The sequence below is a fragment of the Hylobates moloch genome, unplaced genomic scaffold, assembly GCF_009828535.3.
Source record: "Hylobates moloch isolate HMO894 unplaced genomic scaffold, HMol_V3 SCAFFOLD_9, whole genome shotgun sequence".
NCBI lineage: Eukaryota > Metazoa > Chordata > Mammalia > Primates > Hylobatidae > Hylobates > Hylobates moloch.
In genome coordinates, this window is record NW_026652284.1 from 85,335,981 (window position 1) to 85,352,070 (window position 16,090).

Consider the following 16,090-nt stretch of genomic DNA (forward strand, 5'->3'; position numbering starts at 1 on the left):
CTCCCCCAGCCTCGCTGCCGCCTTGCAGCTTGATCTCAGACTGCTGTGCTAGCAATCAGCGAGACTCCGTGGGCATAGGACCCTCCGAGCCAGGTGCGGGACACAATCTCCTAGTGTGCCGTTTTCCAGGCCCATTGGAAAAGCACAGTATTAGGATGGGACTGACCCAATATTCCAGGTGCCGTCTGTTTCCCCTTTCTTTGACTAGGAAAGGGAACTCCCTGACCCCTTGCGCTTCCCGAGTGAGGCAATGCCTCGCCCTGCTTCGGCTCGCGCACAGTGCGCTTCACCGACTGTCCTGCACCCGCTGTTAGGCACTCCCTAGTGAGATGAAACCGGTACCTCCAGCAGAAATGCAGAAATCACCCGTCTTCTGTGTCGCTGGGGCTGGGAGCTGGAGACCGGAGCTGTTCCTATTCGGCCATCTTGGCTCCACCCCCCTTTAGATCATTTTTACCAAGGTTTTAAAGTCTGATGACTTCAACAGGTCCAACCAATGTAAAGATGACACATGTTGTACGTGGCAGGTGGGACAGTGTGTTCCTTTCCCATACTTATGGCCAACATTGTTAACTGATTATGGCACAGTGCATCATGGAGAACAGATATTGGCTCTTGGCAGCCATTCAAATTGATTTGAGTTGACACATAAGGTGAAACCAATGTTGCTGTCCCTGGTGTAAATGGTTTTATCTTTGTGTTCTTGCTGCCCCGCCTGTCATCTTGCTCTGTCACTCCATTTTCAGCCCTGCCTCACCTGGGCTTACTCTTCCCTGAATCACATGAGCCTGCTGCTCCCACTTTCACCTTCCTTCCAACCTAGCTCGAGTCCCATCTCTTTCATGAAACATGATGTTTTTCTAGATTTCTCTGGATCACATCGACCTGCCTTCTCTGATGATTATACCCTTGTCACTAGAGTGACCATATGTCTTGGTGTCCCAGAGTGTACAATATATGACATGGTCTCTTATTCATAGGCTGTAACTTATATTTGCCTTTTAATAACCTGCCATCTTACATGAATCTAATCGTTTTAAGTGAACATTCCCCACTGGCTGAACTACGGAGGGCTTCTCTTTTATCCTCCCTTTGGAACTAGGTTAGGAACAAAGAAAATACTTCATAAATCAGTGATGTTTGAATACTGGTACATTCTTAGTGGAATGTTCGGAAGATTGTTTTTTATTTTTTTTAGATGTGCTTGGATATCCCTAATTGTGAAGGGCCTCTTAGGGTTCTGCCAAGATATATGGCTTATTCTTGTTCCTAATCTGTACCTTCCCTCCTGTGCCCTCCCAGAGATAATGTCCTTGGAAGCAACCTCTCCCAAGATGTAGGGGTTTCTGACGGATGGTAAAGTAGCTTTTTTTGGCCTACTCTGAAAACCCAGAAACTCCTGTCATCTCTGACTGCCTTCATTTTAGCAGACATTTATGTGTTACCTTGTTTCCTTACCTTTCAAGAAGCCACTAGAATACATATATTATTTAATGTGCATGGAGATTCTTTTGATCAAAGGGAAAGTTTAACTTGTGTTTATGCCTAAATGATATTGTTTACTTTAATTTTGTAGAATTGGATAATATTAGAACAGAAAAAACTTCCCAGAGATGTAATTTAGACCAGCATCTCATTTACAGAGGTTAAGAGCTTCAGAATTTTATATTTGAGTTCTCATCTAGATACAAAACTGGGCAGATTGCAATGAAAATATTTCCAAGTTATTTTGTTGCTTGTTTTCTAAAAGGTGATGTTTTGATTTGAGGAAAAGAAATTCTTGCCAGGAAACAGCCATGGGAAAGGAAAAATGGAGAGCAAAACAACCTAGAAAGAAGTCATAGGTTCTTGAGAGTCCGTAGTACTGATGGATAGGATGAGGTCTTCATAGCTCAGCTCATTGACTTTGTTCATCCTCAACAAACTTAATAGTGAATGTGTTAAGATGAACATTTACTCATGACTGTTACTTTGATCTTGTTGCAATATTACCTTGTTTGACAGGGATGTTATCATCACCTTCTCACTTTGTCTTCAACTCTCTTTTAAAAAGGTAAGAAAAAGGAAGGAAGAGGAGGACTTAGACACTTTGTGGTCTAGAGAAAATTAAATGAAACGTTGTTTGTAATATAGAATAGAGTAGAACTAGAGAAATATCATTTAATTTCTCACTCTCAGGCCTAATACCCAAACCCATGCATATACTATTTCCAAGAAGTTGAAAAAGAAGAGGACAAAATAATAATTTCTGGAAATAAATGATTTATTATATTAGAGACCACCTGTGCAAAAGAGTGATACAAATAATGTTTAGTTTTCCTAATAATTATTCACTTTTATAACCCATTCCATCCTGACATATCTTTGTGATGATTTCTTTAATTTTTTATATTTTAAGACTTTGTGCTAAAGATATATATCAAAAGTGAATGCCATGCTGATCACCAAGGGAAAGAGTTTTTGAAATATCCACTAATCTTCTCAATCTTAAACACTTACGTAGACTCAAACGGCTTTAGTAAGTGGAAAGAAAGAAACGTAAAAAGTGATTCTTACCTTCGCCATAGTAGAATTTGGGCAGTTGTGGACTGAACATCTGTGTTTCTCAAGGGAATCAATCCTATGGTTTCAGGCAGTGAAAGACATTTTTGAATCCTTTCCAATGGCTTCCCACCTTTTTTGGCCACATAGAACTGGGCTAGGAAAATAATCAACAGCAGTTTTTTTATCTCTCTCTCTGCTGAGTGTTACACTAGGTGCTTTGGGGAAGGATGCCAGAAGGTGTATATATGGTGCATTGATATGGCTGCATACTCTATTCTCGCTCTCGACTTATTCTCAAAAGTCTTATTTCTCAGGAGAATAGCTGGATGAGCTGCTTCTTCCTTCAGCAAAGTGATGCCAAATATTTATTTCTGAAACTGGTCTCCTGATACCTGCCTTTGTTTCCTGAGAGACCCAGGCTTCAACCACCTAGGATGGACCACAATACACCTGCCTGCTTCATTTGTTAAGGTGCCAGTAGATGCTCAGGATTTTTCAGTGTGATAATCAGTAAATAAAGTTTTAAAAACAATTGAATACCCATTTCAGCATTATTTTCTTAATTAGACTTTTTGGGGAAAGTATTGAATCCTGATTTGGGAAATAATATTGAATTTTACATTATTTAAATCCTGAATTAATAATGTATAGTTTACATTAAACTGTAAAATGGAGATAATTCATATGTATTTCAGATTATTCTATAGGAATTTTAGTTTCTAATTTTGTTTAATCAGTCATTTATTTAACAAATATTTGAATACCTCTTATTTGGCAAATTTTATGCCAATTGCTGGGGATACAAGTAGTAAAGATGATAGTCAGGTTAGCTGATACAATGGAAGTTAAATATGATATGAGGGAACTACATTACATAGTAATTTTTTACTTTTAATTACAATAGCACACTTCTAATTCATTAAGCATTTATGAGATATCTACTCTCTGAAATCATGTACAGTGCTGCAGACACTGTGGAAGGAGTGTACTATGGTTCTGGCCTTCCAGACCATCACAATGTGGTCTCTGATTGAAACATTTTTAAAATTATTCTTAAAGCAGACATGGTGACAATAAATGAAGTGCTAGGAGAGTTGGAGGAAAGAGAGGACACCATAAAAGAGAGTGAGAGTAAGAGAGAGAGGGGTTGTAAAGGAAAGAATTTGAGAGAGCTTCTTGAAAGACGATGGGTTGGAGTTGAAACTAAAATAACATATTGAGAAAAGGGGTAGAGAAGAAGAGGGGGAGATGGCAAGACCTTTCTGAAAGATTAACCTGGCTAGCCATATGCAGAAAACTGGAAATGGACCCATTCCTTAAACCTTATACAAAAATTAAGATGGATTAAATACTTAAATATAAACCCCAAACCATTAAAACACCAGAAGAAACCCTAGGCAGTACCATTCAGGACATAGGGATGGGAAAAAACTTCATGATAAAAATTCCAAAAGGAATTGCAACAAAAGCCAAAATTGACAAATGGGATCTAATTAAACTAAAGGGCTTCTGCACAGCAAAAGAAACTACCATCAGAGTGAACAGGCAACCTACAGAATGGGAGAAAATTTTTGCAGTCTACTCTTCTGACAAAGGTCTAATATCCAGAATTTACAAGGAACTTAAACACATTTACAAGAAAAAACCCCATCAAAAAGTGGGCAAAGGATATGAACAGACATTTCTCAAAAGAAGACATTTATGCAGCCAACAAACATAGGAAAAAAAAACTTCAACATCACTGATTATTAGAGAAATGCAAATAAAATCACAATGAGATACCATCTCATGCCAGTCAGAATGGCGATTATTAAAAAGTCAAGAAACAATAGAAGCTGGTGAAGCTGTGCAGAAATAGGAACACTTTTACATTGTTGGTGGGGATGTAAATTAGTTAACCATTGTGGAAGACAGTATGGCGATTTCTCAAGGATCTAGAATGAGAAATACCATTTGACCCAGCCATCCCCTTACTGGGTTGATGCCCAAAGGAATATAAATCAGTCTATAAAGACACATGCACACGTATGTTTATTGCAGCACTATTTACAATAGCAAAGTCATGGAACCAACCCAAATGCCCATCAGTGATAGACTGGATAAAGAAAATGTGGCGCATATACACTATGGAATACTATGTAGCTATAAAAAGGAATGAGATCATGTCCTTTGCAGGGACATGGATGAAGCTGGAAGCCATCATCCTTAGCAAACTAACACAGGAACAGAAAACCAAACACTGCATGTTCTCACTCATAAGCGGGAGTTGAACAATGAGAACACATGGACACAGGGAGGGGAATAACACACACCAGGGCCTGTTGGGGAGTGGGGGGCGAGGGGAGGGAACTTAGAGGACGAGTCAATAGGTGCAGCAAACCACCATGGCACACGTATACCTATTTAACAAACCTGCCTGTTCTGCACTTGTATCCCGAAATTTAAAGTAAAATTTAAAATAAATATACAAACAAACAAACTGGATGTTAAGGGAAGCAAGTAAAGTCGTTATCTAAGAATAGTGAGAAAAATTGCTGTAGATTGAGAATTAAATCGAGACATGTAAGTAAAGCCTGTGTTATTAAGGAATTTAAATGACAGGTTGAGGAAGCAGGACATTATGGAGCATGTGAAGGAGGCCAACTAAAAGCTTTCCAGCAGGGAGTGACATTGGTTTGATGTTTCAGAAAATAATGTGGGTGGCAATACTCATATGTATTGGAATGGACAGAGATTGGAGATCAGTTAGGCAGCATCTGTAATTGTTTGGGTGAGAGGAAGTAAGGAGTACAGCTAGGGCAGGGGAAGTGAGAACTGAAAGGAGGGATGGAGGGGAGAGAGTGAATTGATACAAAACCAATAGAGCTTTCTGACCACTTAGAGGATAGAAGTAGGGAGATCATTATTTGTGAGTGAACTGACAGGGATGCTTGAAGGTGCTAATACTGATATTCTGTGAGTGAGTCACAGATTGGATTTTGCACATAGCAAGTTTTCGATGGCTTTTAACAGGGCTGTTTTAGTCAGCATCACAATAGTAATGAATTGATGACAAAGTAGGAAAGAGGAAGTTGCATTTATGAGTAGAGTCAACTCAACTTGTCAATTATGGAGCTAAAAATTGGCCAAAAAATAGAAGAAACAGATTTATTTTTTATTTACTTAGGACCAAATGGATGGTTTTTTTTGCTGCAAAGAAAAATTATAAAAAGATTTTCTTATTTTAATGATAAGAATAAAAACTAACATTTATTGAGCACTTGGTAGGTACCAAGGACTGTTGCAGGTGGGCTTATGTGTACAATAAGAGTGTCAATCATATAGATCATACAGGATTGGTAATTATCAAATATCAGTAGCGGCTTCATTTTGTTATAAATTATAAATATAAAAAAGATTAAATCTTGATGTCTAATTTGTATTATGTTGTTTGTCCTATATTTGTTTGAATACCCATCATGCAGAAATTCTGATGCTGAAACAGAAAATGTGATAAAATATTCTGCAATTTCTAGCTGGCTACTTGGCTCTTCTGAGTCCTTAGCTTCAAGGATTTTTCAAAATATATATATTTTTTCTGCACCACAGCTCAGAGTTGCTAAATCCAGAAATTGAAACATTCTGAGAACCAAATCATTTCAGGGTGAATCAAAGCTCTTGGAACATTGCCCTAGGATTTTGAAGATAGTGTTTAATAGTGAAAAATGTTCCATATTTTTAAGGAAATCCCAATTATGGAAGCTGCCCTGTTTGCATCCCCAGCAATGCAAGGTGTCTGACACAGGGTGTCTTGGCCCAGCTTTCACTCATGTGACAAGCCGGGAGGCTATGGGTCAAGGCGAAGGTCTTCTGGCCCCTTAGGCTGGTGACTGTTTCCAACTCCATCTTAAAATCTAGAAATAGGCACCTTCTTTATTCTGTTGTAACAAGCTTCTCTCCCCACTGCCATTTTAGTGCCAGCAACTGTGGGACAGTTTTGAGCAGGAGTTTCTCTCCCTGGTCAAACCCCGCCACTATCTTGCCTGTGTTTTTGCTTGTTTGTGCTCTGCAGAACTGGTGATGGGCCCAGAGATGGTGAGAGAGAGCGAACATTGACAAGTCTTAAGACTGAAAGGCATGAGTTATGGAGGCTGACATAATGTTATGTTACTAATTGTGTCACTTGAGAGCAAGTTATTTAATGCTTTTGTACCTTAGTTTTCTCATATAAAGGGAAAATAAAATGAGAGTAATAAAACCTACATCCCAGGGCAATTTTGGGAATCACACAAACAGAGCATATTGTACGTGGCTAATACATGGGAGCTGCTGTTATTATTATTCATAGTAATAATAATAATAAAGTAGAATAAAAACAAAAGTGAAGCAAGAATGATGAGGAGCCATGGAGTAAAGGCCATTAGCTGGAATACGTCACAATTCAAAAGATAACTCTTACCACCTCTGAAACATGATGGAGAAACTTGACTGTCATTCCACAGGGACTTTGCCTCTAATAAGCAGGAATCCAAGGTAGAGTGAAGCTGCATTAACTTGTAATATTTTCTCTCTCCTCTTCTCCTTTAAGTTCAACTCATTTTTCATAAGCTATCTGAGCTGTCCTTTTCTATGATGCTGTCACCACCCCTGACTTTTTCTAATCATGACCTCCTTTTGTGTTGCATTAAGGCAATACATTACATATTGCCTGGTAATGATCTCTGATTGCTTTTTGGAGGTATGGCTTCCAAATGAGATTGGGATTTCCCTGAATATAGGCAACTTGCCTTATACTTCTCATATATCCACCACAGGACCTTATATAGCTCAGTACACTGAGAAGAGCCAAACCAAATACCATAATGCGATATAAAGAGTAATAGCCTTAAGCTTCTTGTTTTAAACTTTTTTCAAAGTATTTATTTTTATGCTTTATTTTTCATGGCAAAACTAGCACATATGTGCTGTACAAAATTGGAAATTTACAGAAGAACACAAATCAAAATAACTTATATTAAACAGAGCTATGTATTGTTACATCATTTGAATTACTCTGAATACATATTAAGCTTTCAGCTCTTGTGGAGTGAGAACCCTTCCCATATGCTATTTGGGATTCTTAGTGTTAAGTTTCTTATACCATATAAAACCTTTTGGGGAACAGGTACATTTTTCTTCAATAGATAGTATAGGTTGGTGCAAAAGTAATTGCAGTTTTTGCCATTGAATGTAATACCAAAAACTACAGTTACTTTTGCACCAAACTAATAAATTTTCCCTCAAAGATAGAGGGAGTATGTGCTTTTTCCTTGTTAATTTTCCACATGTGACCTCACTTTCCTCTCTGGTTCATACAAATTCATAGATCCTTGACTTAGGTGGAGTCTTTAAGATCACTTTATTTAAGTTTCACATTCGAACTGTGGGGACATTGCTAGCTCAGAAGCTGCAGTGATAATAATCAAGTGAGGTTTGGTGCCCAAGACTCAGACCTTCTGGGCCAGGGTCCATGGCTCCTCATCCTTCTTAATGGAGAATGATACCCTTCAGCTGATCATCTGCATATACTGTGCGTGTGACCTTCTCTTATTTTTCCTGTATTGAAATCATTCAAGAAATTCCCATTTTACAGAGGTGAAATGTATGTCCAAAAAGGGATTTCTAACTGGACTAAATTAAAGTTTGCTAGGGTTCTGTGGAGGCATTTCCACTAAGTCTTTGTATTTCTTTGTGAAATTAATTCTATTTTACATTTCTAAACTTGAGTACATGGACACGTGTCTGCATATACCTGTATGTATGTGTGTGTGTGTGTGTGTGTATGCATATATATGACACATATATATATACTTATATATATAAGTATACATATATATACTTCTGTCATATATATATGCAAACATACACACATTTGTATAATCTTTCTGATCAACAACACTCATCATTATCCTCCACAGCTGTTTGTTCTAGTGTAACCAAAGATTGTGTCAGAAAGCAATCAGTATACATATTGTCACTTAGGTCAGAATATATTATTGTAAGGCCAGGGGAGGTTTGATTGGCAAAACTCAGAGTAAAAAGCATTGAAATGAAAGGAAAAATTTAAGCAAATAATTTTCACAGTCTCCACTCTTAACTTGACTATCCTAGTATCATCTCTTCATCCTTTTATCCCATGTCCTCTCCTCTCTTAGTTATCTGCTGTTACGTAACAGACCATTTCAAAACTTAACAATTTAACACAACAAACATTTATTATCTTAGTTTCTGAGGGTCAGGAATCTGAGAGGCTTAGTTATGTAGTTCTGGCTCAAGTGTCTCATGAGGCTGAATTTAAGCTGCTAGTCAGGGCTACAGTCATCTGAAGGCTTGACTAGGGCTGGAGGATCTGTTACCATGCTCACTCATGTGGCTGTTGGTACGAAGCTTCAGCTCTTTGCTATGTGGGCCTTTCCAAAGGGATGCTCCCAATATGGCTTTTCTCCAATCAAGTAACCTGAAAGAGGGAGAGAGAGAGAAGAGAGAGAGGACAAAGGAGATAGAAACCACAGTGTCTTTTATAACCCAGTATTGGAAACTGCAAACCATCACTTCTGCTGTGTTTTATTCACCACAGAGAACAACCCTGGTACAATGTGGGAGGAGACTGTACAAGGATGTGAATACCAGCAGGCAGGGACCATTGGAGACCCTGACGTTGAGGGGTCTACCACATCTCCTCTCTCCCTTAATTTTCCTCTGTATCTTGAAATCTCTCCCTTCAGCATGGATTGTTGGTTGTCAATTGGTAGAAATTTTGTTTCATTCCTATCTGTCATATATACACACATAAACATGCACATGGGCATGCACACACACACATCATCAAATGTTAATGCTTGAAAAAGTGTGTTCATTTGAAATGTGTAAATGATTTGTGACTTCAGAAAAAAAAAATGTGACCCACCCTGTTTACACAGTGTTGCTGCTAGACAGTTTAGGGTGCTGTTGATGTGTGTGGACCTAAGGTGAACTCTGAAGGTAGAGATGGGATGGGGCTGGTTGAGTTCATATTTTGAAAAAGAGCCAGATGAATTTTTAAAAATCTGGTTTCTAAATATCTGTATTTAATTTCTGAAAACTTTTCTTTGGACAATAAACAGGCAGCACCAGGCTTTCCATAAATGCTACTGCTAATTCTCAAGGGTCTACTTGTAATCCTTTTCAGTGCATGTTTTTTGGCCATAATAATGGCTGAAAGAGGAAGAGGAGATCCCAGAAAGTGCCTGTGACATGGGTTGTGTGTAGATCCTGAGGGAGCATACCATGTTTTACTAGATTTGGCTTTTCCATTAATATTGGACATTTTAAGTTCCTTTTTTGTATGTTGGCATATTGCAGGAGCATCAAATGCTACCAGCTGTTTTCATGACTGCTACTGAGTAGGTAAAAAATGAGATATTTTCTCCTCCAGGAGAATGGGATGAGTGTTTGGTAGGGACACAGGAGGGAACTGCTGTTTCTGTCCTTGACTCTTCACTTTCTTTCAGAAAATATTCCCATCAGTGGTACAGGTCTTTTCTGTGTATACTGAAGTACTTTTGCAAACACGACTATTTAAATAAATTCCTAGTATTTGCAACAACATCCTGATGAGATTACTTTGCACTTGGCATGCCAATTTCTAGGAAAAAGACCCAATCTCATCTCTCTAGTCCGAAAAACATTGTTTTTCTCTATCATATTTCACAACATCCCATTTAGTCACCATTCATTCTATTGCAATGTAGTGGGAAGAATATTCATTTTTGGAGTCAAAAAGACTCGGGTTCACATATCACTGCTACTTGCTGGCTGGGTGGAGTGTCAGGCCTCAGTTTGCACTTCTGAGAAATGAAAAGTAATAGTAAAGATATTAGGCACGGTGCTAAGGGCTTACCTACATTCTTCAATTTAGTCATTCTTCAATTTATTAAAATATTAGTATATGTGGTAAGTTTCCACCACATATACTAATATTTTCTATATTTTGAAAATAAGAAGATTGAGATACAAAGACTTTAAGTTATAGAGCTGCTAAGTGGCAGTGTTTTGATGGAGACTCAGATGGGCATGACATTAAAGTCTTTCCTTAACCTATTTGCTATGCGGCTCCCCATAATAGTACCAACATATGAGTTATGTTGGTTTAAGATTTACATGTGAAAATGAACTTGTATCGACCAGCAGAGTATCGTAACATTAACACTTTAAATAAATGTTAATTCTCTTTACTTCTTTTATTTTGAGCAATTTAGCCAACAGATGAAAGGAAGAACATCTGTTTAGCATGATGACCTCTGTTAAAAGAGGCTTCTGTCCTAGTTTTATATAATGATACCATGATTTTTTGGGAAACAGATTATAGATGTTCATAAAATTGACAAAGGAACAAATTGGGCACCCATGGATTCTTTCTAAAGCTTAAAAACCTGTATGAAAAAAAAAAAAGCACATTAAAGGTAGTTTTTCCTCTCCTAAGTAGTGCCTATTTTAATCATAACCTTTGGAAGAAAATTTAAATGTAAAAAGGTGAAAATTAAAAGAACTATAAATAACAACAAATGGCTACCTTGTAAATACAAAGCCACATTCACTCCTGGGGCTGTTATGTCTACAAACTATTTGAACAACAGTTAATAAGCACATTCCCGATGAAAGAAACAGCTAACTGATGTTTCATCTGAGTGCACTCTTTGTTGAGCATGTTCGGAAATGTAGAGCTGGGAGATAGGGATTTCTGTGCTTTTCACATTAAGATGTATACATGTGCCCACTGAAGAAAATGAAGGGTTTTTCAGGTTCCCCAAATATTCCTTTGCAAATATTCATCACTGTCAAAAAATAATAATGTGCTCTTCTCGGATTAGCTGAAAAATTATCTCCCATTCTTGATGGCTTTCCTTTTCTCTGTGTTCTCAGGCTGAGATAACCCGCGTATGGCTCATGGGCCAGTATTACCTTGATTTGTATGTTGTTTTTTAGGCTTTTGGGGATCAATGGCCTAGACCAGGGACAGCAGAGTCCAACTTTGGCTCTTTCCGCGTAGCAAGGGCAGACCAGCAAGTCACTGGCCTAACTGAATTTTACTCCATCCTGTACATTCTTAACTACAAACCTGGGGGCACTGTAGGACTAAGAACTTAGGCTTACTTTTTAGAAATTTGACCCCACATTCTTTGGGCCACAGAAAATGAGGACAACTCTAAATACTAAATTGTGCTTTTTTTTGGTCTTCAAGTTCCCATTTTCCCTTGAATTTTTCTATTTTTTTTAGGGCAAAATCACTACCCCAGATAATATTATTTTATATGAAAATAAATTTATGCTTTTGAATGGTCTGGCACATAAACATGCTATTGGAGTGATTAAAGCTAGAATAAAATGGATTTGAATCAATTTTTATAATAGTTTGGTTTTCAGATTACCCAATTTCATGTTCTGATTCCATTAGTTACTATGTTTGATTATAGAAAAAGTTATCTAGCTTTTCTGAGTCTTATTTTCTTCGTCTTTAAAATGGGAGAAAATAATGGCGATTTGATGGAGTTGTTTTGAAAAGCCATTGATATGGTCTGTACAATGCTTGGCATTGAGCTTAGTAGAGTTAAATATCATGGCATATGCCCCTTGACTATTTGAGTTTACAAGGACAAGGAAAATTAGCTGGATTCAGTAACTTAATGCATTATGATTACAAATTAGTTAAGCAAAAATGACCTGTTTCTTCTAGCCTACAAATATAGGTATTCGGAAGGCGCATCTGCAGCTCATAATAACTGCTATTTATTGAGTACCTAATACATTTGTGGAAACCAATGTAATGCATTTTTTCAAAGATATACATTACCTAAATGAATCCTTCTAGTCACCTATTTTTATTTTATAAATGATGAAACCAACACTCATAGACAGTAAGGACTTTGTCTATGATCAAACAGAGTTAACAGAGCAAGAATTTAAAAGCAGCATCTCACTTAGCCACCGTGTTGCACTGTCAACCCATCAGAGAAGCTAAAATATAGTCTGGGATTGTACCACAGGACCACTCAAAATATAGAATCATAAATTATAAATATTATATGAATATTTCAAAGTATGCCTACTGTTTTTAAAACCTTTTAACCAGTTCATTTGTCCCAAGCCAGAGCCTTTGAAAACCTTTGAGTCCATGGAGCCTTGTAAGTCTTCATTTTGACCATTGCATTAGTAAGAATATGGCTAAATTTCTTCTTTAAGCTTTTCTTATATTTTTATGTTCATGCTAATTACACCATGTACAAAGGAGTTTCACGTATGTTTACAAAACAAACCCTTACTATACTTTTGTAATTACAAAGTCTGCCACAAAATTACTGTTTCATGTGTTTGTGTTTCAATTATTAACTGTGGCGGCATATAACTAAAGCTGAAAACATGTCATTTCTATGATAATAAGTGAACACAATTAGCAGCATATCTATTCCACACACAAAATATATTCATTTGCATTCTGTCTGCTTGTATTATTTAACTGCATTTAGGCCAAGTCATGTCATTTCTCTGTTACCTTTTTTTTTTCAATCTAGAAGAACTCTGTCTTATTATATAAGTGCTTTTATGGTGTCTAAATAAACAGAATTGGGTGAAGTGAAGATCAACAGACACATAACCTCATTTGTTTATTTTCCGAATATTCTCCTAAAGCTCTCAATTCTTCCAATTTGTGGTGATTATTTTTAAACTGATGAGCTGGACAAACAATAAAACTTTGCAAGTAAGTTATATAGTTTTATCAATCTCTTTTCCTGGGTGGGGAGCCAAGTCTCTTTATTACTTTCCAGCCATAGGCAAGTAGAAAAGTAGCTCTATTGTCAGTGTTGCATTCACATTATATTAGCCAAAACTCTGGGTGGTATGTAACAGAAACCCAACTCAAAATTGTTTTGGCAAAAACATGAGTTAATACAGAGAATTTGGGATCTCACATGGAACTCAAATCTAAGAATGTAGCTGAACCTAATAAATGAATTGAGGTCAGGGACTCAAAAGTCATCAATTCTGGTTCTTTCTCTGTTATCTTAGTGTCTGCTTCTTTCTTCTCTTCTTTCCACACTCTGCTTTATCAGCCGTTCAGCTATGGCCATGGGTGGAGTCATCTGTTTATACTTGGCTGCTCCTTCTGCAGTCTTGTGGATTAATTGCACATTTGTGATTATGAGAAAAAATTCTTAGGAATAGGAGTGTTGGTCAGGCAATTCAATCCAGCAGTTACACATGTACACAAGTGAGCACACACAAATCAATGGCATGTTTGGATGACCAGAAACTATTTCCAACATCATCGCCTGCTTAATATTGGTCATATTCTCAGACTACATGAAAATCAAACATGCTATAGTGTAGGAAAGGGCAATGGTTTCACTAAATGCAGTGAAATAATGACAATAGTTGCCATTATTGAGCTATTACCTTTGAGGAAGTCACAGTGTTAGAAGCTTTAAAAGCATAATCAAATTTAATTTTCACAACAATACCATAAAGAGGAAAATATTATTATCCCTATAGAATAATATGATAATGATGAGCTCCAATACTAACATTATTATTACATGATGAAATGAAGGCATAGAAAGAGCAAGAGCCATCTTAAAATTGCTCAGCCATGAAGTGGCAAAACTGGATTCATTCTGCAGGCTCTGGGGCTGTAGAACCCATGTGGTTAACCACTAACCAGTTTATAATTGCATTTAATTTTCATTGTTGTGTCTTCTGTTAGAGACCTCAAAGTCAATTCCTAAAAACTAAGCACCCAGAGCATTCCATTGTGCGATGTTTTGATGGATTGAGATAAACTGGTAAGTGATAAAATGATGTTAATTATAAGAGAGTTGTAATTGTAGCAGAAATTGTCTGAAAATGGCTCTGGAATACTTGTATCTTAGTCCAGGTCCACTGGTTTTTGTCTGCCTAACCAGTTTTCCTTTCTAATGTCCACTTGTTTGCCTCGTACACATTTTTTTCTACTCTTGTTCCTTAGAATAGGATTCTGTCCTATTCTGTTACCCTGCTTTTTTCCTTTACTTTAAACTTGGAAGGCAATCCTACCCTCAAAAAAGAGAAGAGATCCTAAACCAAACTCTACTCACCCAAAACAGATGTAAAGCATATTTTATAACACCTATGTACCTGCCATTCCAAAATGAAAAAATATTAACATTTAGTCATCTTTGATTCAGCACATCTTTAGAAAATATTAATAAAACACTACAGATATATTCATCAACAATATTTTTAATTGTTTTGTACATATTTTTAAATTTACATAATTGGTATTATTCCACACATAATACTGGGCTGTTTGCTTTTGCATTTGAGATCTGAATTGATTAATATCATGTATTCCCAGTAGCTGGAACTACAGGCATGCTTCTACCACGTCAGGCTAATTTTTATTTTTGTAGAGACAGGTTCTTGCTACATTGCCCAGGCTGGTCTCGGACTCCTGGCCTCAAGCAAGTCTCCTGCCTTGGCCTCCCAAAGTGCTAGAATTACTGATACGAGCCACTGCACCCTGCCCAATATTTTCTCCTAATAGTTTTAGTTATATTTTTCACATTAAGATCTTTTTATACATTTAGACTTCATTTTTGCTTTATTTGTTTATAGTTTGTGTCGCAGATGCTGCTGATATTGTCTACACCTACCTAAGCTCTCCTGCAGCTTAAGAGAATTTCTGCAAGCTGACTATCCCCTTAAAAGTATCTGCATCTCTCTTCTGTGCGTGGGAGCTTTCTCTAACACAAGGCAGACGGGTATCAAGATCCTGGACAAGTGTTGGGGGAGTTGATGTCCCTGGGGCAACCTTCAAGAAATGAGATCTATATCGGTTCTAGGCATTTCAGGAGCTGTGCCTTAAGGTGCAGATATGGCCAAGCCCAAGAACCAAACCACACACAACCAGTCTCGAAAATGGCCCAGAAATGGCATCAAGAAACCCTGATCACAAAGATACGAATCTTTTTTTTGTTTGTTTTTTTGAGTGTAAGTAATAGATTTCAATATTTATTTATTATGATAGATCATGTGTGTGTGTGTGTGTATGAGCTCATTTTTTCTAAGGCTATTTTATAGTTATTTGCAACATTAAGCTATTGAAGTATACTTGGTTTTAGGTTTTTAAAAGCCCCTTAGTACTTTTAGGCATCTGACCTCCCTGAGTGTTCTTGGCCCTGGACTTCAGTTATCCTTCAATGCCCTGCAGAGGTGGCTAATGTGCTGGAGTTTTTCTACGTTAAGAATAGTCCTGGCTGGGCGCGGTGGCTCATGCCTGTAATCCCAGCATATGGGAAGCCGAGTCTGGCGAATCACGAGGTCAAGAGATCGAGATTATCCTGGTCAACGTGGTGAAACCCTGTCTCTACTAAAAATACAAAAATTAGCCGGGTGTGGTGGCGGCTGCCTGTATTCCCAGCTACTTGGGAGGGTGAGGCAGGAGAATTGCTTGAACCTGGGAGGCAGCCATTGCAGTGAGCCGAGATCGTGCCACTGCACTCCAGCCTGGTGACAG

The 16,090-nt window shown here is 37.6% G+C and overlaps 1 pseudogene; it reads left to right on the forward strand.

The window, feature by feature from the left end:
* The first annotated feature begins 15,448 nt into the window (after positions 1-15,448).
* The window catches only part of LOC116813845 (large ribosomal subunit protein eL29-like), a 7,161-nt pseudogene continuing 6,519 nt past the window's right edge, over positions 15,449-16,090 (forward strand).